Below are 24748 nucleotides of genomic sequence, written 5' to 3' on the forward strand. Positions count from 1 at the left end.
AGATATGTTCATATACCAGCTAAGAACTTGGATCACTACATCCAAAACAACTGCCTCCATCTGTGATCTTGCATAGACTTAATGATCTGCAGGACTGCTGATGGGGGTGGGGTGCAAAAGGGGCTGTTGGCGTTTCAAAGGACCTGGGACTTCAAGCTGCCATCGATGCTGAAATAGCGGCAATCGTGGTTGGAGCTGAGGGCCCTCCAAATTTCTAGAGCTGGCTGCCCTAGTCCCACCCTGTCTTTCCTGAGGCCATGCCCCTTCTGAGGGGCCTAAAGCAGAGGTCTCCAATGGCTACACCCCGCCACCTCCCTGATTGTCCAGGGCTTGACAAAGTCTTTCTCCAGGCCTCATGACCTGGTACTGGTCACATACGTAAAATTAAACCTGTGCATATGTCTTTACGGGTCCAGGACATTGGCAATTACCATATGCTAAGTTCTGGTCCCACAAGATGAGATCATTTCAAATTAACCACCTGAAGTTTTAAAATTTTAAAGGACTCACTTGTACAATTTCATTTGTCTACATTTTTGGGGTCCAATCTTTGCTTAATTTTTTTCCCTCTCAAAAAAAAAAAGAAATCCATCTCTGCAGAAGGATGGACTCATCATCGAATGAGACCATCTGGGCTATGACTGAAGAAATGGGCAGCAGATAGATTTTATTAGTAATACAAATTTATGCTAAACTTGCAGGGAACGGTTGTAGCTAGAGTTATGAAAGACTGCAGGCTATGAGGAAGCAAGTGGTAAACACAATATTTTATGGGAAAGAGGTTGCAAATGGACTCAGCTGGGGAAATGACATTAAGAGATTTATTCCCCCCTCTCTTAAATTATGGGATTAATGTGATGTGAAGACAAGACATCAGGAATTTGGAACCTGCTGTGTTTAGAGGGAATTTTTTTCAATTTTGCCCAGTTACTGGTGTCAACATTGAGAGTGTGTGGATGGGGTGTGGAATGTTCCTACTTGCAGGCTGTCGCTGGGGGAAGGGTGGGGAGACAGATGCCCTGGGGACCCAGCAATTTAAAGGGGCCTAGGGCCCCTGACCTCTGCCACTGCCACTATGGCCCTTTACATCACCCCCCAGAGCCCTGGGTAGCGTGGGCTGGGTGGCATAAAAGGGCTAGCTGAGGAAGGCTAGCTGTTAACCCCTTTCCACCCTCATCCCTGCCCCATCTGGGGACATGGAATCACCCCTCCCACCCCCTACTACCCAAGGGCATGGAAAGCCTCTCCACAGCCCTGCCTACCTCCAACATTTTAACCACCAGCTTGCATACTGTAACAGGATGGCTACCATCCAAGCACCCCCTTGCTGCCTGGAGAATCTCTGATGTCCTCCCTCCCTCCCTCTTTTCCCTTCCTCCAGGTTTCTTTACTCCCTCACCTATGACTCTCTCATTAAGTCAGAGCCCTTCAGGGGTTCTGGTTTCTATCTCCAAAGTTCCAAAAGTAGCAAACTCAAAATGAATCTTCCACTCAGAGTCTTAAACTGGGCACCATTCCCCTTCCCGCAGGGCCTGTCTCAACTGGGTCATCTACAACCCCAACAACCTTCTTTACAGAAGAGCATCTTGTCCTATGGCTTCATTTGGCATTTCTCCTTCCAGCTTGGCCCTTCCTGAGCTCCCTGTAACCTTTTGTAGCCTAATTCAGCTCACTTCCCCCTCAGAGGTCTTAAATGGGGGCAACTGCTCTGGCATAGAGGTGCTGAACTTTTTATTAACCACAGGATCCAACCACCTTCTGACACGTAAATACCAAAATTTCCAGTGGGATTAATATGTTCCCCTTCTGTTGCCTTGTTTATAGCACTTAAGCACAGTTTACTGGATGTGGTGGTACAAGCAGGATTGGAAATTTGGGGTAAAGAAAGCCTATTGCCTACTATTGTGCTGTGGTATTGAATGTAACTGTATCTCTATGCACAGCTGGGAGCAATTCTGTCTTTCCCAGAATTCGGGGCTGGAATCCAATGAGCCCTGGGTCATGGAAAGGAGAGGCTATAAAAGCTGGCAGAATTGGCATTTTTATTTTGTGTATGTATCAAGTATATAAGATAAGGGGCCTAAAAATGCACCGCAGTGTCCAGCCATTATGCAATAGACACTGCTCCACTCTCAGCACATTGCTGGTTTTTTTATTGAATACAGAGTCCAGCTGAAAATTTCTGTCCAAATATGGAAAGCTCTGCATGGTGTTGGCCTTACCTGAGAGATCCTCTGCTCCTGTATTTTAATTCCTGAAGGTATGTGTCTAGTCACCATGATGGTAGGTACAAAAATGGTAAGTAAATAACATGGGTAGAATCAGAACAGGTAAAGTCTGCATCTTTAATATTACTACAGACGGATGAATATCAGCATAATAGCTATGCTGGACAATCAATAGTTGCACAAATGCAGTGCAATATAAAGCAATCTGGCTTAATATAAAATAATTTATAGAGTTGTTACAAATGATAAAATTCTATTTTTTTTATTATATAGTAGGTCTGAAATGTGATAGAATAATCTGCAGGCATTTTATGCATTTTATGACTACCAGGTGGCATGTGTGATCATCAGCCTAGCAGCTCTGCCTTATGTCTAGATGGTTGTATTTTTATTTTGTAAAACATAGATGCTATTGGGTTGATGAACAGAATGTTTTTTTTGTTAAGAGAGAAACTAATGGGTCTAGAAACATCCTTGTTGTTACCTCTTTGGCCTGGTGGTTTGCTGATATTTGGGAGGTTCTAGATTTACTTCCATTGTGGAACAAAACTGACAAGGTGAGGCTCATACAGTCTCGGTGCAGTTCTGTTTATTTACAAAGGCTCTAAGTAGAGGCTTGTCCCCCTGAATGCTGCAGGAACAAATACGGCTTTAAAATCTGTCTGACCACAAAGTGCTGTGGCTCAAGAAGCACCATCTCGCTGCTCCCTTTCATTATATCTACACTGCAGTTAAACTCCAGGCCTTGTCCATGACAGCTGACCTGGGCTCTGAGGACTCAGGTTAAGGGGCTTTTAGTTGTGCTCAAGACATTTAGGGCACAGGATCTAGGATGGGATGCGTACCCTTTTTTGGGACAGGGGCCACTGACCCACAGAAAGATCAGTTGGAGGCCACACAAATCACAAACAAACCAACCAACCCTCACTGTCCTAGTCCCTGATTGACGAACAGGAAAAAAAACCCACTGCCCTCGTTCCCCTCACACACCAGCCCCAGAGCTGAAGGAAGTCCAGGCTAGTAGATGTTGTGGGCCCTGGGGTGGAGCCAAATATGAAGAGTTCATTGTGGGAGGGGGCTGCCAAGAAGTGTGCTTGGGATGTGGGTTTGGGTGGGAAGGAGGGTGGGGGAGCAGGCTGGTGGGGGGCTGGGAGGATTGGGTGGGAGGAGGTTCAGGAGGGTGGTGCCGGTGCTGGCTGGGACGGAGGGGTTGGGTGATGGGGGAGGTGCTTACTTGCACAGCTTCCAAGGGACACACTTGACTCTGTGCCCCCTCGCCGCTCCTATTGGCCACAATTCTGGCCAGTCAGCAGCAGGGGAAAAGCCTCTAGGCAGCACTGTCCTGCTCTGCTCTTTCTCCAGCTGGGAGGAGTGGCAGTGACAGTAGGCAGAGCTGCTTCTTCCGCCTGTCAGGCAGACCCCATTGGCTGGATCTGGCCCCAGCTCATGTGACTCCGACCTCAAGGTTTTGGGCTCCACACCAACACGGGGCTAGATGCTGGGCAGGGAAGGGAAAAGGAAGCCCCAAGCCAGATGTAGGCAAGTCACAGGCCAGATCTGGACCACAGGCTGTAGGTTCCTCACCCTTGTGTGATGGGAGGGTCCCAGAGCTTGGACTGCAGGATCATCCCAAATGTCTATACAGCAGTTTGCCAGGCCTGCAGTCTGAGCCCAAGTCAGCTGACCAGGGCTAGTCTGCGTATCTTCATGCCTGTGTACTTACACTATATGGCGTGGCTGGAGCTCATCTGACTCAATTGACACAGTCTCTGAGGCTCTGCATTGCAGTGTAGAGACGCATCCCATGTTTGCAATCGGGACACCTCTTAGCACACGCAAACCTGCTTCTTCTTTGAGTCGTGTCCCTAGGGGTGCTTCACGGTAGGTGTGTGTGCACCTCCGTGCAGCTAACTGGAGATTTTTGGTAGCAGTGCTCTCCCTCCCTGGTGGTCTAGCGCTGCCCAGGTGAAAGCGCCTCTCTTCCTTCTTCACCACAGAGCCCTGTTACTCTCACTCAATTGCTTTTAACCTCTAGGAACACCCCCCTCCCACCTCAAAGAACCATCATTGGCACAAGATGAGTAACTTCCTCTTCTGATCTTTCCATTCAGTCTGAGAGAAGGGTGCTTAGCTTAAATTGACTGTGTTTGGTGCCCATCAGCTTTAATTGACTGTGCTTGACACCTTAACCCAGGCCCGCAGATGGGTGGTGAGGGTGGAAAGGTGCAAGTGCCCTGGGGCCTGGTGAAACTAAAGGGTCAAGAGCACCTGGGTGCTGCTGCTGCGGCAGTGGCTGTGGTAGTTGGAGTCATCATCAATAACGGTGGGCTCAGCACTCGTTGGTATCTGATGCCTCTTTCACTATTTCCTTCCATCTTTCCTTATCCAGTGCAGAGTGGCTCAGTTTCTGTAGACTAACTCCGCACCAATCGACTACATCATCTACCCATTCCCTGTGGGGTCTGCCTCTCCTGTTCGAACCAGCCTTTATGCCGAATACCAGGGTCTTGATTTTTCGTTCGTCGTTCATTCTGCAAATATGTCCAAATAGTTGTAGCTTCCATTTTATAACCTCCTGCAGCAGGTTCTCTGTGGTAGTTGGAGCTCTGGTCCCTCTAAATTGCTGCTGCAGCACATCTCCATGGGGCTCTGACAGCTGGGGAGAGAGGCCCAGTGCTGTGATCTGGGTGGCACTGAGGACTGCTTGCCTCTGGCCCCACTCCTTCCACCCAAGCACCACCCCTTTTGGAGGCATGAGCACAGGGCTCCCCACGTTTCCCAAGGGCCTTTGGAAGCTGTCAGCCCTCTGCCTTAACCACAAAGCTATTCTTCCTCCGCAGTTGGCATGTTCATGTCCTGTTAGTCGCTATGAATTTTCAGAAACATAATATTGCATTTGGTTACAAATATACGAGGACTAGGAAATGGGCTCCATTCCACTAGAGAGTACAGAGACAAGTAAAATAATTTCCCTTTGAGAATCCCAAACTATATCTCTCTTTGTCATCTTTTTCTCAACTCTATTTTACAGAAGATTACTTCCCGCTGGTTTCACTGAGTAATTATCTCTCCATTATAGTTATGTGGTACCTGATTTGAAAAGATGACCTCAGTCACATATTGTAATATGTAGCTAACGAGTGGTTAACACAATAACAGGTCATTCCTGTTTGTGTCTTAATTTGCGATAAAATGGTCCTCTGGATCATATGGAAACTCAAACCTGTCTGCATGAATGTCACCTCACTAGAACAGATCCTGCAGATCTGACCCAGACAGAACTACCATAGACGTCATTTAGCCTCATTTGTTCTTAACCAACCTCTTAGTCTTTTTTCCCCACTGCCTTTTTTCTGGTTTCCTTTTTCCAGAGGAGAAAGGCTGAGCAGCCACTCTTTATTTGCTCAAACAGAATGAGACAAATAACATTATTAAAAGCTACTGAAAAATAAAAACATTAGGAGTTTGGTAGATGGAAGTTGTCAAAGAAAGAAAGTCCAATATGCCCTAGAAAACAGTACCAGTATATTTCCTTCCTTTGTTGTACATGTAGAGTGAGCAGTGTTCAGTCCAGGGCTTAATGGTTCTCCCTATAGCCCAGAGGTCAGGAACCCCAACACAAATGCCAAGTGGCATGTGAGCTGATTTTCACTAACATACAAGGCAGGAGCTCAGTCCTGCTCCGTTCTTCCCCATGCAGCCAAGAGCTTGCTCAAAGCCATACCACCCATAGATTAACAAAAGACCAACTAACACTACCAACCACCACCTAAATGGTAAAGCTCTGCATCTTAATTTATTAATTAATGAAGCTGTTGTAAGTAGAACTATTAATGACTTTAAAAGTATCACTGGCACTTGGACCATACATAGAGGCCAAAAGGTTATTGCTGACCCCCTGCTATAGCCTATCCTTCTTTGTTACTGTGTTCTTCCTTGATGAATCCCATATGATCTGTTAGGGCATGTCTACACCTGCCATTGAAGGTAGGAACATATCCCTGTTTTTGTGCAAAAACCGTGGGAGCATCTATACTTGCCAGTGTGTCAGAAACTTCACCACAAAAAGGATAGCCATCTCCATGAGAGGTGTTGAGCTCTTACTAGTGATACTTTTGCAGTGATGTGCAAGCGAAGACATTCTTGCTGTATGCAGAACTTTTAGCCTTGAAGGGTATCCCACAGTGCCTAGGCAACCACTTTAACCTGCTGATACCAGGCAAACAGACATCTCGCCCTCTCCCTGTGAAGCCCTTGACATTGTGTAACTCCCCTTCCTGTTTTCTTTGCAAGTTCTCTCTTATCATCTGGCTAGGTGACAATGTCTGCTCCATAGAGCAAACCATCCCTTGCTTGCGGCAGTGCTGAGTTACTGGAGCAGAGAGAAGGGACTGTGCAGGGATTCAGGATGCCCTGAGATCACCCTCCCTACTCATGAGAGCTGCACTGTGGGATAGCTATGCTTAGGGACTGGAAGTGCTGCAAATGGAAACACCTGTCTGACACCGGTGAATACGCAAACCAGAGCTTCTCTTTTACCCGTTGCATATCACCAGTGAAAGTGATCATGCAAAAACTCTACAAGCGTAGACATAGCCTTAGTCTACACTAGGGATCAAGGCTGTTTCCAGATACACAATTCTAGCCAAGCCATTTGCATAGCTAGGATCGATGTATCAGGATCAACTTTCTTCCCTGGTATAGACTGGGGCTTTTGAGGCTCATGCTGATGTCTCTTATTCTTCACGTCAGCCTGGAGTACCAGGGTTGGCTGCCAAGTCCAGAGAGATTGATTTGGCCGTGCCTTCACATATGCGGCAAAATCAATCCCTGGGTGATCAATTGTGGTGCACTGAATCCTCCATCCCCCACCCCGCCACAACCTCTGGTAACTATAGGCATACCCTCAGTGTCCATGGTCAGGGAAGTAGAATTTGAACAATGCCTGGTGTGATACTTTCAGGTCTACTTCTGATGTAAAATGTACATGTCTAATACTTCATTTAAAAATTAAATTACCTTTGCCCATCTACACCAGTCAGGCCTGTATGCTGAGTCCTGTGTGATTGTTTTTCTCCCCACCACCCCTTCTGCTGCCTTTGGAAATTCCAAAATGGGTGTGGCTGCAGACCTCATGTGACCAAGTCACTTCATCAGCAAAGAGCTGCCTGACCTCTATACTTACGCTGACCAGAGCACAGGTGGGGTTGGGGGGAGAGGAAGAAAGTGGGTCTGAGGGAGGAGGGGATAAGAAGCCGTTAGCCCTGCATGAATCAAAACAGTTACATTTAGGGTTTGCAGTTAGATCCAGCCAGGAAATGTAGGAAGTACGCTTGAGTGCTGTACTCAAGAGCTACATTTAATTAAGACTGAGAGCAGGGGTAGGCATCAGGACCAGCCATTGGTAGAAATGCTTCCTCAGTTTTGAAGAAAGCCATATATCTGGCAGACAACTTTTAAAGCCTTATAATCTCTCCTAGGCATGCAGATATAGCTAACAGTGCCTTCTCCCTTCACTTGATTGTGTTCAGAGTAACAAAACACTTTATCCTTCCTACAGGAGTGTCAGTCCTGCCGTCTCATAAGTCACACCATTCCCTTATAGGATCACTTGCTTACTAAGAGGTCTGTAAGGCAACAGGAGAGTGGAAAGCAAACAGTACTGACCTCTGTAACAAACATTTCTGCTGTATTTTTTTTCATTTAAAATCTTTATTAGCTCAGCTCCTGTACATAAACAAAAGTGGAGAAAATCTGGCAAAATTAGCATATAATAGAGAAATGCAGATTCATGCTGTTTGGAAAGTAAGCAATATTCTTCATTTGTCCTTTAAAGCAAGATTTTGAAAGATTAGTGAATATTCAGAGGGACAGTTGCTGCTGACATTATCATAAACATAAGTCCTTTGGCGCATACATTGGTTACATTTTACGGCTAATTTCATTTTTTGCTAATTTAGTGAAAAGATGCATTATTGTAGGGAGAGCTGGGTAGACAAGCTTGTAATAAATCAGTGATAATGCACAAGGGAGCGTGATTTGAGATAAACATCATTTCTCCATAATTACCAGTTAGGGATGTGTTTTAAACAGAACAAAACTTGAAGTGTAAATGCTTGTTAACAAAGTATTATTTTACCTGCTGCAATGAAGCACTCCGTGTTTAATAGTAAACCAAATCTTTCCCCACTATGCTGCTCGGTTTTCCTATCAAATCTTTGCATCCAAAGGAAAACTTTAAACAACTGCAATATTAAAAAAAATAAAAAAGCAAGCCCCCCCACCACATTTGTAGGATGCTTCTTGGAAGATAGTTTAGCAGGAATGACACAAGTGATGGTGCATCTTAACATCTTAATCATGAAGGAGTTCATTAATTTAAGATCAGCATATAGAAAGTAAATTCAGAATGTATAACTAAGCAACAGAAATACAAATGTAATGATAATCTCAGTAATAGTTTGGAATACGGGTCCTTATGGCCTGAATGGAGCTTGAGAATGCTTATGGATGAAATACAGCAGGAAAAAGGTTGAAGCAGAAAAGGCCATGCTGTCCGCTTTACACTTTAATGTTAATACATTTCTGGAAATGTTAATGCTTTGAACACTGGCAGAGCTGAATACTGGTAGGCTGACAGCATATCTTATTTGTAGCATGAAACAGAAGATGCAGTACACCAGATGATTATAATTCGGGCTTGCCTAAATGCATTACATTCTCCTATTTATCCTTACAATTTATCTTTATCCTTTTCATTCTTACAATGTGCTGATTTTGTAATGAATTTGTTATTATGGCCAAGCAAATTTTTAAAACAATTCCCATGAAATTCTTTACTATGTATGTAGTATGTCCTTCTTTCTTAGGGTCTGTAAAAATTTCAATGTCAATTTTCTGTGCATAAAGGATTGACACCTCTTTTAAGCTTGTAGGCTTTGCTAGGAAACTAGAAGAGTGGTGTGGTAGTTGTTTCAAATTCATTTTATTCCTTAGGAAGAGTAGAGAAAGTAGGACAAAAAAAAAGAGGTTGGAAAAGAAGGCTGGGAAGAATGGGTGGATGACTGATTCCCAGCTATAGGATCCCTGGGATTAAGTAATAGGTTTTTTTTGCAGTTCTTTTCATGGACAGGAATGAATTGTTTAGTAAATGCTCCAGACAGATATTTTGAGTACATCCCTATGTGATCCATGTAGGAGGTATGAAACAGATTGGGACTCTTGATCTTAGAAAAGAGACAACGAAGGGAGAAGCAAGATAGAGATCTATAAATCATGAAAGGAGTGGTGAAAGTGAATAAAGGAGTGTTATTTACTCCTTCAGGTAATGTAAAAATGAGATGTTGCCCAATAAAATTAATAGGCAGCAGGTTTAAAACAAAGTAAAGGAAGTAGTCCTTCACACAATGCACAGTTAGTCTGTGGAAATCATTGCTATGGGATGTTGTGAAGGTCAAAATTATAAAAATCATAACTGAGTTCTAGAAAGAATGTGATAAATTCAGGGAAGACAGGTCCAACAATGACCATGAGCCAAGATGGTCTGGGTCACAGCCCCATACTCTCATGCCTATAAACCTCTGACTGCCAGAAGCTGGGACTTGAGTCAATTAAATTGCTCTGATCTGTTCATTGGTATGATTCAGTCTGACAAGTATGATCTGAACTAAGATGAAGAGAGGTGGGAAGAAAATTCAGATTAATTGCTATGATTTGGCTAACTGAATTTACCAAGTAGTAAATTTTTGGCAATTGTCTCTTACATCATCCACTGAATCAATATTTTGATATAAACGATATTACATTATTTAATTAAAAATTAAATTAAAATTCTTTTTTATCTGTTTTCTTTTAAAACTTACAGAAAGTGATGGTTCTGAACCACCTTCCTTGCATGTCTGGAGATTTTGAATCTGATAACCATTGTGCTAGAAGAAGTAGTTACAGTCACTAAATGTGATTGAAATGTTGATCTATCCCAAATTATTTTAACTAGCCATTGTTATCTTCAGAAGCTTTTTGTTTCAATTTAGTTTTAGTTGTCATTTTCAAAGATTACAAAAATTAGACAAACTCTAAACACGACTGAGATTTTTGACATTTCCTTTTATATCTAGGTGGGCCAATAGAGTAATTCCATTCAATTTTTCAATGAAGTATTCCAAACATTTATTCTTGTCTCTGTGTTTTTGATTTGGAAATGCAGTATAGAATGGTAAATTCCACAACTTTCCCTGCTGTTACAGGAGTGAATTAATACTTCTGAAATTTTTGGGTGAATATAATAAATTTCCACCATTTGATGAGAACATATATCCATAATGTGCTGATTTGTTTTTTTTCCCTGGGGAAATCTCTCCTTTGAGTTACGTCTACACTTAGAGAAAACTTCGAAATGGCCATGCTAATGGCCATTTTGAAGAATACTAATGAGGCAATGAAATGCATATTCAGCGCCTCATTAGCATGCTGCTGGCCACAGCACTTCGAAATTGCCGCTTTTCGCTTCTGCAAGGCTCATCCAGACGGGGGTCCTTTTTGAAAGGACTCCGCCAACTTCAAAATCCCCTTATTCCTATCTGCTGAAGGACCCCTGTCTGGATGAGCCGCGTGGGAGTGAAAAGCAGCTATTCTGAAGTGCCGTGGCTTGCGGCATGCTAATGAGGTACTGAATATGCATTTCAGTGCCTCGTTAGTATTCTTCAAAATGGCCATTAACATGGCCATTTTGAAATATTCTCTAAGTGTAGATGTAGCCTTGGAAAGCCATAATTTCATGGGTTATAATTCTTTGAAATGATTCAGTTATTTTTTCAGAGGGAATTCATAAGATTACCTGTTGATTTCCATCATTCTTGTCTCAGTCTTGCTTCAGATCTCTGGGCATCCACAAGGGCAGTCTGTGAAACTGTATGAAATGCAGTGTGAACATATGCAGATGACACCTAGGCCTATGTCTTCTTGCCAACACATGCACACTACTTAATTTCTCAGTTAGGAGACATCCTAGCTGTCTTCTTGGATGAAGAGCAGTTGGATGAAATTAAATTTGGGCAAGGATCAATGATGTCAGGAGGAAAAGGAAGCTCTTTGAAGAAATTGTCCTCAGAGTAACATCACCTTTTTATATTCAACCTGCAGTTTTTTGGCCCTCCCTTCTCAGTGTTACTAGTCACAGAAATAGCTATGGCTGTGAAAAATGTTCTCTTTATCTGAGTTTATGATTGCCTTCTTGTATCAGACATAGATTTCAGCATTTATACATTATTTAGCAATGCAGACCACTAGAAGCTTGTCATTTCATTATTCTCCTCAGGGGTTAGCCATGGCTTCAGCTGGGAGTCTTACAACCCTTCATGGGAGTGGCAGGGGCTAGCTGTTAGACTACACACATGTTTAGATACATATCTCCTAGAACTGGAAGGGACCTGAGTCAGTCATCTAGTCCAGTCCCTGGCCCTCTTGGCAGGACCAAGCACCATCCCTGACATCTATTTGCCCCAGTCCCTAAATAGCCTCCTTAAGGATTGGACTCACAACCCTGGGTTAAGCAGGCTACTGCTCAAACCACTAAGCTATCCCTCCCCTCTAGTCTCCGCTATTACACATCTATTCATGGCAGCTATGTTCCACCAGACATGTGAAGATAGCATGAACTGGAGACAGAGCCTTCTCAGAATCTGGCCCATAGTTGTGAACATCATTCCTAGACCACATCAGAAGGATGATGACTCTCACTACCTTTGAAATACATACAGGCATCTCATTGACCTAATGCTCCTATAACAACTTTACACTCAAAAGGATACAGTATTGTCCAGGGAATAGATACTGGGACAGGGTTCTGGAGACTCTGCTTCCATTTCTGGTAGTGCCATTGAGCTGCTGAAAGCTCTTGGGCAAGTCATTTCACCTCTCTGTGCCTGTTTGCCATTCCCACTTTGTGTCTTTTTCCTTTGTCGACCTCAAAGCACTTTCTAAAGGTAGATAAGATAGGGCATTCCTGATTCTATGGGAGGTGCAACCAAGGCACCATAAAATTAATTGACTTGTCTGACAGCACACAGGAAAACAGAGTTATGTCTTCTATCTTCCAGCTGTATCATCAGTTTAGTAGACCATGGCAGTAATTTCACTCCAAATTTCTTTGTATATTGCCATATACAGGAGGCCAAGGCTAGAAGCATGTATTATATTGTTGGCGGGAGGCATGTGAGGGGGAAGGTAGCCCAGGTAACATAGGGTTAATAACAGCTTAAAGTTTTGTTTGTTAGCAAAGCCTCCCAGATGCATGGAAATAGCTCTGATTGGTAAGGGCTTTCAGAGACTGTTTGTAAGAGAAATGAGGATATAAAAGGAGACTGTGAGAAAAATAAGGATGTAAAAAGAGACTGTTTGGGAGGGGGAGGAAACTAAGGGAAGTGAAAAAGGGTATAAATATGCTTGCCTTGTCTGCTGTTAAGTGCGCAGGCTTTGTGGAATATATCCCCCTGCACCCTATTTTGGTATACCAAATAAGGCACTTAGGTTAATCTCTTCCACTCTCGGTGTGTTATTGGGCCAGCGTTACACAGCGGGCACGAACTGCCACTGTGCCACCTCGGGAGGAGGCAACAATATATAGATACACAATGCAAAGGTAACTAAAATTAATTACAGGGTTAAGTACTATAAGTCATCTGAAATGCAAAGGTGGAATGTCTCATAGATTAGTAAGGATTTGTTGTATGATAGGCTCTGTGGACCAGATTTAGCTAAGAACTATGTCAGAAGTTCTCTTGCAATAAGCAGTTGTGAGAATATGCTGTAGCCAGAGACTGAGATCAAAAAATCCCTGACAGATGCCATGCAAGCCAACATTCTAAATATATGAAAAATCAAATACACAAAGAATAATTACAAAAATATGGTGTGGAAAAAGAAAATTTCTGCCAAGCCTGTGCAGGGAAAACCACTTACAAATTAGTAGCAGAAGTTGATAAAACGAAAGGAAACTGCTGTACAGGAATGAGCTTTTTTATCATGACGGAGAGAAACATTCAGGAGACAGTGGTGTGTCAGGGGAGGTGTTCTGGGGTTTTTTTGGGGAAGGGAGAGTGTTTAGGACATGAACTGAAAGTGGTAAAAAATTCTACAGAAGGAAAATTTCAGAAACAACAAGAAGAAAAGGTAGAGTCTTCAGTGAATGGATGAACTAGAATAATAAAGGAATACGACAGAGGAGCTGACAAGTGGAATAAAAAAAGAGATTTTAAGATCAGATGAGTCTGGCCTCTAGCATAACATGTGCCATAAGCTCTAACCCAGTAATTCCTGCATATATACCATAACGTGAGCTATACCATCTCTGTAGAAGGATAACAGGTTTTGATTTAAGGTTTCTGGTGATGGAGAGTCCATCATGTCTATAGGTGTATATATTCAATGGTTACTTTCTTCAGTGTTAAAAATGCACACCTTATTGCTAGGCTTACGTTGTATACATTCAGATTCTATCCATTAGACCTTGTTATAATTTTTTCCTGATAGATTGAAAAGCTATCTACTAACAGAAATCTCTTCGCCATCTAGTTCTTTAAAAGCAGCAGGTGGAAATCAAGAGGCATAAGCCAAACCATATTTTACATAAGAAGAAGAAAAGGATTAAAGAACAGACGATTCAAAAAAAGAAAAAACATAATGAAAAAGAGAGAGATGATTTAAAAGCAAAAATTGAGACATTAAGAATATGCTGTGCCAAGAGGAAGAGAGAGAGTGCATGATATCAAACAAGCTTGTGACAAAGGTTTGGGAGAGGTAACTCTAGCCATTGATGTATTTTGTAGCATATGGGGCTAATTTAAAGGCAAAAATCCAGAAAAAGAGCATTTAATTGCAACAAAATGGAAAGTACATAGAGCAGCTGCACTTTAAAAATTTAATAAAACTGAGACACTCTAGGAAATTCTGAACAAAATAAGCTGGAAAGAGAGAGGTTTTTTAGAAGAAAATGGAGCACAGAGAGAATTCCCTGCCGTTGTTAAAGATACATTGGTAAAGTCTTACTTTCTCAAATGTAACCATCAAGATGTCCTTAAATATTTATGGACAAGCTTGTGAATATGTAAATGTATGAAAACTATTATTCAAGATTTAAAGTTGTGACTTTTAATACAGCATAGAAAAACATTAATACTTAAAAATTGCACATTAAATGGGTTTCAGTTGAAGACTATTTAGTGTGGTAGCTGTGCCAGGAACATTTTGGAATCATTACCTTTTTAGAGTGGTGCTTCACAAATAGGGGAAGCAAAATGAAGGCCACTTCTGGGGTAATGTGTGAATGAATCACATTAGCCGTGTCTGAAAAGGCTTGGAAGGTTCTCTGGAGTGCAGGCTATTTGGAGACAGCTCTCTATACTGTCCCTTTTAGGAGCTGAAGGCATACTTAAGGATTTCTTAAGTGGGAGGGAATTGAAAAGTCTTGTAATCATGGGATAGTGCATGTGTGTAATAAAGGATCTTTTAAATTATTTGCAGTGTTGCTGTAGCTGATTGGTCACAGGATATGAAAGAGTCAAGGTGGGCTTGTAGAAGAGCTGTGTGTGGCTCAAAAGCTTGACTCTTTCACCATGAGAAAATGATGTAAAAATATATTATCACACTCATCTTGTCTTTGGCTATGTCCGCATTAGCCAAAAACTTCGAAATGGCCATGCAAATGGCCATTTTGAAGTTTACAAATGAAGCCCTGAAATACATATTCAGCACCTCATTAGCATGCGGGTGGCCGCGGCACTTTGAAATTGACGCGGGTCGCCGCTGCGTGGCTCGTCCAGATGGGGCTCCTTTTCGAAAGGACTCCATCTACTTCGAAGCCCCCTTATTCCTATGAGCAGATGGGAATAAGCGGACCTCGAAGTAGGTGGGGTCCTTTCGAAGAGGAGCCCCGTCTGGAAGAGCCGCACGGCGGCAAGCCATGTCAATTTCGAAGTGCTGCGGCCGCCCGCATGCTAATGAGGCGCTGAATTTGTATTTCAGCGCTTCATTAGTAAACTTTGAAATGGCCATTTGAATGGCCATTTCGAAGTTTTTGGCTAGTGTAGACACGGCCTTTGTGACTTATTATTGAGCTGCTGGTGTGCGTCCAGCATGGGTAGAGTTAGCCATTAGGAAAAAACAATACAGATTGAACCTCTCTAATCTGGAGCTCTGTCATCTGGAAACATCTGTAACCCAGCATGGTTTTAGTTAGCTGGACAACCACTTATCATGGGTGTGACCAAGTTTCCTGTGGTCCCATAAAGTTTGTTTCCAGCCACCAGTCTTGGGTCTCAGGGTTCTGTGCTGTTATTCAGGTGTAATTTACCCATAAATGCCTTCTAAGAGCCTAGTAACCAGTGCAAGTTTTAGTAATGTTCAAGACAACATTGACCTCCCTTGGTCCGGCAAATTCTCTCACAGGGCACGGGTCAGGTCCCAAAGGTACTGGACAAGAGAGGTTCAGTCTGTAATATTTAGCAAAAGGAATGACCTGTGGAGGGGGGAAAGGGAAAGAGGTGTCACACGCCTTTCCAAATGCTGGGGAAGATGAGGGGGGAAGGGGCAAGGCATTGACCACCCATCCATTGCATGGTTCGGGGCAACCACCCTGGGTGTCACACTTTGGGAGGCCCCACGGGGCTCGGGGCAGCAGAGGTGAAAGGACTTGGCACCAGCAGTAGGGGTGAAGCCAGGCTTGTTCCAGGTCCTGCATCCTTCTAGGGTATGCATGGGTAGGAGTCACATGGGGGGGCGGACGGTAATGTGACTGGTGCTACTCCTTGTGTCCCTCCCCAACAGGTGCCGCTAGTTAGCAAGGTCTTTTCCTCAAGGTTTGTACAAGAAAAGAAGTTAACAAATGGAAAATCCAGGTATGCTGCTCACATAAGGCATAGAAGAAGAAAACAAGATTTAAAAATAAGTATATACATCCATAATTTGTAAAGAGAAATGTTCTTATAGCTTGTCATGGAAGAGCAGGAAGTGATTTATATCTGTATATGTTTCAGGGAAATATTTCCTGTTCATCATTTCAGATGTGATTCAGTATTAGTATAGCAATCCATCTGTGTATTCACCACTTAGTTTGGACTGCATTTTTCAAGGTCCTTAAAGTTTGATAGAAACTCAAGATAATTATATTTACATACAATGTATAGAAGTCATAGATTCAAGGGATTACTTGGAAAGCGCTCTTTCTGTGACCAGATGTAATTTGTACAGACTATCTGCATTCTTTATATTTGATAGAGGTGTAGCAAGGGGATTTCTTATGTAATGTCTGCAACTAGTTTTCTCCAATGATTAACCAAAAGAATATTAGTGCTAGGGATAGTGGAGATGAGTAACTGAATTATTCTGTAAATTAAATTGCATGTTATGGTACTGAGTTTTAAGTTGGTGACTGGGAAATAGGTAAACTAATATCTTAAATGTTATGTAAATAATTATTAGCATAATATAAGAACAGCTTACTAGATGCCCAAAAAAGCCACAATCCCATGGTTGAGGAAGAAGGCTATGCTGGTTAAAAATTATGTTTAGAGGAGACGCATAGGCATCTACAAAAATAAACAAATGGAAGAAAGGAGAAACTGACAGGAATGAATATAAATCAGAAACTAGGAATAATAGAATATTGATAAGGGAAGCAAAGGAACACAAGAATAAAACTGGTCATACGGTTAAACAAAACAGGAAGGACTTTTTGATATATAGTAGGAGCAAAATGAATCCTGACAATGGTACTGGTCCATTATTAGATGAAAATAGCCAAATTATCAATAATTCTGGTAGAGGAAGAGGTAGAAGCATTCAATAAATATCTTTTCTTATTATTTGGGGAAGGAAACATGTAGTGTTATCATATGGTGATGACATTCCACTCTACTTGTATCTGTGAAAGATGTTAAATAGAAGTTCCTGAAGTTAAGCATTTTCAGATCAGCAGATATGAATAACTTTCATCCAGCTGGTTAAAAAGAAAAGATCTTGCAGAGGAACTTCCTGGACCACTAATGTTGATTTTCAGTAAGTGTTGGATCAGGAAGACATAGAACCCTAGGAAAAAAGCTAATGTTGTTCTGCTATTTAGAAATGGCAAATGGTATCACCCTACTTATTCTAGGCCTGTCATCAATGCTGGGCAAAACAGTGGTGCAGCTGATATAGGACTCAATAGCAAATTAAAGGAGGTGATGCAATTAATGCAAGTCAACATGGGTTTATGGAAAACTAAATAGATCCTGTTTAACTTGATATAGCTTATAGATGGAATTATGAGTTTGATTAATAAAGGTAGTAGCATTCCTATTGCTGTATTGGATATCTGTATGGAGTGGTGCTGGGACAAGGGGTGCTGGAGCTGCAGCTGCCCCCTCTCATTTGAAGTAGTAAGAACAAACACCAAACTTCACGGTTTCTATCATCACTGGCAGCTGAAATCACTTAAGGCTGATGGATACAAATGACAGACAAGAATTGGACAGCAGAATCTGGTGACTGAGAGGAAGTGGAGGGTAGTGGAGAGATGCAATGAGGGGACAGCAGGGTGGTGGCAGAGAGGTGAAATGAATGGCAAGTAAGAAGCTTCTTTATCTTCCCCCTCCCCACCCAGAATGAGAATTCTGAACTATGCACCTCTGGGTCTGCCTTGAGTAGAGCGATTGTGCTCTGCTCTGAGGTACAGAAACAAAAACCAGACCTCTTTTCCTCTTCACAGTGTTCTTATTGTAATCTTTTGACTACATTGTAAATGTCATTTTTCAATGTGGTAGAAACTTCACAGCCCAAATATACAGTGCTTCAGTGTAATGTTTTAAATAATAATTTTTGGGGTATTGAATTTCAAACAGCTTCCCTGTCTAATTTTGACAAGGCATCCTGTTTATATAAGTTTTACATAAACACATTTTTATTTGTATTACAATTCAACTCTTATAACTGTTAAATAGCCCGTCTTCATTTAAAGGGCGACCCAGGTGGCCTATTTCCATGTCATAAATGTCAGCACAAAGACATTTTCTTGGCAGCTGGACCTTTTGCTGTAACTTCTTTCCAAGTAATTCTATGCTGTTAGTTATAATTAACCTGCATTTCATATTACTTTTATTTCTGAACATTTGTTACTGCTTTCACCTTTTTTGACCAGTTTTACCATATATTAATCCAATACCTGTTTTTGCATTGAGTATCTCTCCATAGTATGCTGTAGGGCTGATGGCCTCTCCCTTCCCTGCACCTGTGGCTGGTGGAGGGGGGCACACCTCCTCTCTGTGGTGGTCCTGGGTCCATCTTCCAGCGTAGGAATTCGCAGTCTATCCAGGTGTTGGGGTTTGCCCCTCCCCTTCCCAGCAGGGTGGAGGAATCAGTCCACAAGGACATGAGGTGGGGGACAACCCTCAGAGCTGGCCTGCCTCTGGAGCAACCCATCAGACAGGCTTCAGGATGGGAGAGTCTGGGAGTAGCCCCACAGAGATTAAGTCAGGACTTGGGGGACAGCTGGGCGCTGGAGAAGGCAGCTGCCCTGCCCCCAACAGGCTGCAGAATGGGGAATCCATGACCCCAAGCAAAGACCCCCTGGAGAAACTGCAGGCCTTGGGGACAGCAGCATGCTCAGGACTGCCCCCAGAGTGCTGTCCCCTCATAGGCTGCAAGCTGGGGAGCTGCTGGGGTTAGCTGGAGGCCAGGGCCAGTGCACGGAACCCCAGCCCCTACCTGACAAGCACCACAATAGTGTGCATATATAAAAGGTAAAAGAGTAGTAATATTAATAGCCCAGAAAATGAGTGAGTTACAAATTTGCTACTAAAATCGACAAAAATGTTTCCTATCCCATAGGGTTGGGCTGCTAAGCAGAAGTCTTTACCACTTTATAATGACACAGGATGATTTGGTAACAGACACAAAGTGTTCATCTGCATATAAATCCAAAAATGTAAACACATAGGTCCAACTGCTATAAACATTTATGCTCACCTGTGCAAACTTGAATTACCCAAATAAAATGGCAGAAAAATGCCACTCCAAGCAAGCACTGAAGATCACCAGCATTTGTTTTACTAGGTTTCTTCTCTGTCACATTACTGACATGATCACTGCACTAGCAATTTCCAGATCTGGAGAAGTGGGTCTGTCCCATGAAAGCGCATCACCTAATAAATTATTTTATTCATCTTTGAAGTGCTACGTGACTGCTTTTTTGTTTTGCACTGACAATTGTATAACACTGTTATAGTACTAAATAGATAGAAATGTTAACTCTGCATTATCATCAGCATAACTAAAAACCATATTAATGAATTCTAAAATTTAGCAATCACACAGATTTACAAAAATGGACGCTATCTTTTCAAAACTTATGATCACAAATAAAAGGAATTAGAACTAAATTTACTCCAAAGAAGTTAAGGAAGGTCTCTGCAAATATGATTTGAAATCAGTCCAAATGTATTCCAGAGAGAAGATCAAATAGAAATCAAGGACAGCTGAGAAGTGTGAAGAACAGCCACCTGGTAAACTCTGTCAGTAGCAATCAAAAGTCATTGTATCCTTTTATAGTGGGTATTCAGTGTATGAGACATTGCTATGTGTGCAAAATGGACTAAAATGTTTCAAATAGGTTCAATTTACATTAGGCAGGCACAGAAATGAAGTTGAACCATCCTGTCCATAATGTTGGATATAAAGAGTAAATTTGAAGTTTGACAGTAGTTAAGTTAATCACCTGAGAGTGAAGAAGCTTTAAATTAAAGAGGGTTACAGCTGTTAAAATTGTTCAAAATAATTCCAAACTTAGGAAAGTCTCAATAGTAACAAAATAGATTTTAAAAATTAGGCAAATATCCTTTCAACTACCATATTGGAATATGTTATGGGTTTTAAACACTCCATGATTTCAGTAACAGCTAATAAAGATACTTGTGCCAACATATGGAATTCTCATTTGAGTTACTCACTAAAATAGGGTTACCATATTTAACCTTTCAAAAAAGAGGATACCCCTGAGAGGGAGTGTATCTGTATCAGTTTCTACCAACGCATGTTGCATTAACGTAATATATATACTATAACATGTTAATACAACATGTGTTGGTAGATACTGATACAGATACACTCCCTCTCAGGGATGTCGTCTTTTTCATATGTAACAGAGAGTTATCTGAGTTACTCTGTATCTTCAAAAACAATAAGAAATCCTGTGGCACCTTATACATTAACAGATATTTTGGAGCACAAGCTTTCGTAGGCCACAGGACTTCTTGTTGTTTTTTTATATGGTAACCCTAAGTAAAATCTTTGCAACAAAACTTCAGAGGGCTTTGTTGATAGAGGTCTCTCTCACTGTCTATGAAGTCACAGAGAAATCATTGCCCACCATCTTGGATGGGATAATATTCTGTAAATGACTAAAGATTCAAAATCTGATGAGTTACGAAAAGAGCACAGCTGCACAGAACATTAGCTAAAGCTGTACAATGTTCAAGTTCTTCTATATGCCAGTTCTTAAAATGTGTTTAGCTTAGTTATTCTTCATTTGGCTTTTAAACACCAGTTTTGAACTTTATCTTCCTCAGTCATTAAAGGTTCAGAGTGGAATAACAGGAAAAATTCTGTACCAAGGTTTTCAAATGGCTCTTTTCATTCATGATAAACACTTGTAATTCTCATGTATAACCTTATGTGCTGCTTTCTGACTGTTCACATTGGCTAGGTCTGTTCAATCAGAAAAGCAAAACTTTCATCCAAAAAAGAGCAGATAGAGCAAAAATGTTGATTATCATGGCTAATAAAAAATCCCAAAACCCACAACCAACAACAAACAAACCATTATGATAAATGGCTGCTTAATAGCTGTGGCTGAATCAGATAAGAGTTTAGTCTACGAACCACTTTTCTGTTCTTTTTAATTTAAATTTTGATTGTTTTGACAAATAGACCTAAAAATGGAGGAGTGGACAGATAAGAAAGTAAAAAAGTCATACAATTCACGTATTATTCTGAAAGCATTTGTAATCATATTTTCTAGATAGGGGAAAAACATGTATGAAACTGACATAAACAAAAGACTATTAACCTCAGAGGAATTTCACCTGATTTATACAGTGTAAGCGAGAGGCAAATGTGGCCCATTAAACCTAATTACATTTGGCCTGTTCATGAGAAATTCTAATAATCTGTTATAATTACTAAAACTCTGTCAGTCATTACCAGATCTACATTAGATGGTTCTTTCTGAAAATTACAACTCCTTGTTTTCCTTACCCAGCTTTAATTTTTATCCCTTGTGTTTCATTTTCAGAATTTATATTTTTAAGTTTGTTTCACTACCACAAGTTTTTTTTTAAAAGCAATTTCACTACAGTGCTCAGGTTATTGGTGTTGTACCAGGTAGTTTATAGAAACAGCCTACAGGTTCTGTACTCCAGGTAATACTGTATCATGTACAGACCAAAGGAATGAATTATGCTAAAATAATTCATGACTTGCACTGAAACTGTTCAGAATTTTATACAATATTTATTTTTCTCTTGTATTTTCCATTATGGCTGAAGTCATGTTTAGTTAAGTTTTTGCTTGTCCTAACTAGTCATTAGATAGACTTCCTGTGCACCTTAGCTTGAAGCATATAAAATACAAGGCTATTGATCCAGTTTTCTGATCTGATGTAAGACAAACACTAAATCTATAGTAGAACTACTTTTCTCTGGCTTCTTATTCTATTAATTGGATGTTTCACTTACTTATAAAGCCTTCTCATTGCATTGAAATTGTTCAGAAAGAAAGTTCTTGCAAGGATTTAGTTTGCTGCTGCCTGTCTGTACTATTTCAGTTGGACAGTTGGTTATAAAATAGCCAGAGCATTTCCTACATGCACATACAGGTTGCACCTCCCTAAAACTGGCACTTTCTGGTGCTGGACCAGGGATATTCTCAGACCAGATAGCTCAGGCAGGAGGACAAACTGGAGCTGGCATCCCCCAGTAACCTCAAGGGGCTGGATCCAGTGTCCCCCTGGCAGTCCCATGGGGCCAGAGTTGGCATTCCCCCCTGGCAGCTCCATGGGCTGGGGTCAGGGCTGGTTTCCCCCCAGGAGCACTGTTGGGGGGAGCCTGGGCTGGAGCCTCCAGTGGCAGCATGGGTTGGACCAGTGTCTGTCTGGCCCAGCAGTAGCTGGGTGAGCAGCCCACTGTGTGTGGGTGAGTGGTGACCTCCCCTGGTCCAGCAAATTCTCTAGTTCAGGACTGGTCAGGACCATGGCGAACCAGGGAGTGCAACTTGTACTACAAGAATGCACTATTTGCAGTTTTTGGCAATGAAGAACTTCATCACATTATTTCTATATGCACACAGCATTTTACTTCTTCTGAAAATAAACATTAAAAAAATAGCTTGCCAATGAAAATCTCAGCCATGTTTGTATTTCCTGCCCCACAGTTCTCACTTACTTTTGAGGATGCCAAATATTGGAGGGGGCTTTCATTTCACTGTGCTGTTTCCTGGAAGCGTTACTTTTAGAAGGTGGTGAAATATGCTACAGAATCAGCACTTCAGCAGCCAATACTTCAACAGCTCCCGTAAAGATGATGGATGGCCCATCAAACAATGGTAGCCCTTCATTCTACTCAAGCCCTCCTCTGTCTTTCATCATCATATTATTTCCCTTCTCTCTCTATTCAGGTATATCTTATTACTGTTACCTCTTTCCCCCATGTGACATTTATGTAGTATTGTCCAGTCTTGCAGCTTTGACAAGTTGTATAGATGGATAATTCCATTGTAGAACCTGTGACTAGGGAGACAATATCTCCCTGTCCCAAATATGGGACAGGGAGACACGAGGGGGAGGGGCAGCTCTGGGGAAGTGGCAGGAGCATGGTAGCCGCCCATGCTCCCCTGCTTCCTCGAGGCTTGGGGAAGTGACTCCCGCCAGTAGCTGCGCCTGCACAGCTGCTGGCAGAAAAGGTCAGCGGGGTGGGGCAGGGCCAAAATAAGGTATAATTAGTCCCTTTTGAAAAAAATAAGTAGGGATGCCTTTTTGGCGTCCGAAATATGGGACCGTCGTGACTAATCCCACTGCTGACACCATATCGAGGGATGTGAGTGACGTATGTATAAATTTAGAAAGCGACCAAACTAATTCACTCACTCCAGAGCACCAGACTAAGCCACAGACAAGCCTCTCCCAATGCTCCCAGGGTTTTACCCCGCGACCCTGCTCGCCGTACACAGTGGGTCTAATCGCAACGGGGTTTTCAGGGTGTATGACCAATGCTGCAAGCTATGTGTTTGCCCGAGGAAGAACGACAGACAAGATATGTAAATTTAAAAACAAAACAAGGAATTTTATTAAGGGAAATTGAAGGTTTAAGAAGGGATTTATCTTCTAGACTAACCTAACAATTATGAATCTAAATGGTCCTTGCCTTTCTAGACCTAGCACAGGATTTATAGTATACAAGGCACTTAGCCTAGGACTTGTGTACAATTTGTGAAATAAACAGCTTTATCTAACCCCTCTAGCTACTTACAGTGCTTCTAGGAACAGACATGTTGCTTCTTCTTGCTTGCTGCAAAGGAACAAGATTAAATGCAGAGCTTACAATTATATTATTTATTTCCCTGGCTTCTTCCTTAGGTTCAGCCAGTCGCTCTAACCCGAGGCTGAGTTACCAAGGGGAGCAGATATTACTTATTTATATATCTATATTTTGCCTATCTAGGCTATATATATTTATTTATTTATGTTTATTTAGTTAACGGGTTGCCCTGCTGGCCATACAGGGGAGAGCCCTTATTTAATAAGTGGGTTATCCTGATTACAGGTTGTCCCAACAGAATTTAGGGTTTTCCCAATGAAGGGTTTTCCCTTAAATATGCTAGGGTTTTCCCAGTGAGGGGTTGTCCCTAGTTGCTCTACCTCTCCGTTTACAGGAGGGAGCCAATAGCTCTGCTTACAATAATAATAGCAACAATAAATCCTAACACTAGTCTTCTAGTTGGCATGTGCTATTCATAGGCTAGGCTGTAAGACTAGCCTCCTGTGCTTTACATAAATCTAGAAGGGACATAGGGTAACAAAATATAAGCGCGCGTATAAGATCTGGGGCAGTCCCAGTCTTACCTAAACCTCTACAGTATCTTTTGATCTTTTAACAATGAAATAACAGTAAAATACTATAAATTTTAACACTGCTAATAAGAACAATAGACAGAGTAAAAAGAATATAAATCCTATACGCATCTACCTATTTAACATAAATAACAACAGGCGAATAAACATAAACAGTAGAAAACGCACATCCAGTTACTCATTCTAACACTAACACTAGGTTTGGGCCTAATAGGCTTTTGTTGTTGGTACCTCTCTTTGCCTGCTCTGTTTCCGGCCGCTGGGGCCACAGGTCTCAACGCGAGCTGTGAAAGGATGGCCTCACAGGTGCGCTTACACGGCTGCCGTGACAGGCCAGACAGAAAGAGAAGGAGAGAAAACAACAGGA

The 24748-nt window shown here is 41.8% G+C and overlaps 1 long non-coding RNA gene across 1 annotated transcript; it reads left to right on the forward strand.

Moving 5' to 3' along the window:
- Window positions 1-2215: 2215 nt before the first annotated feature.
- LOC142017989 (uncharacterized) lies at window positions 2216-22766 on the forward strand. Its single transcript, XR_012646643.1, has 3 exons — window positions 2216-2260; window positions 19707-19762; window positions 22686-22766. It is a non-coding gene; the product is annotated as an uncharacterized LOC142017989 (long non-coding RNA).
- Window positions 22767-24748: the final 1982 nt, after the last annotated feature.

This window comes from Carettochelys insculpta, chromosome 9 (assembly GCF_033958435.1).
Source record: "Carettochelys insculpta isolate YL-2023 chromosome 9, ASM3395843v1, whole genome shotgun sequence".
NCBI lineage: Eukaryota > Metazoa > Chordata > Testudines > Carettochelyidae > Carettochelys > Carettochelys insculpta.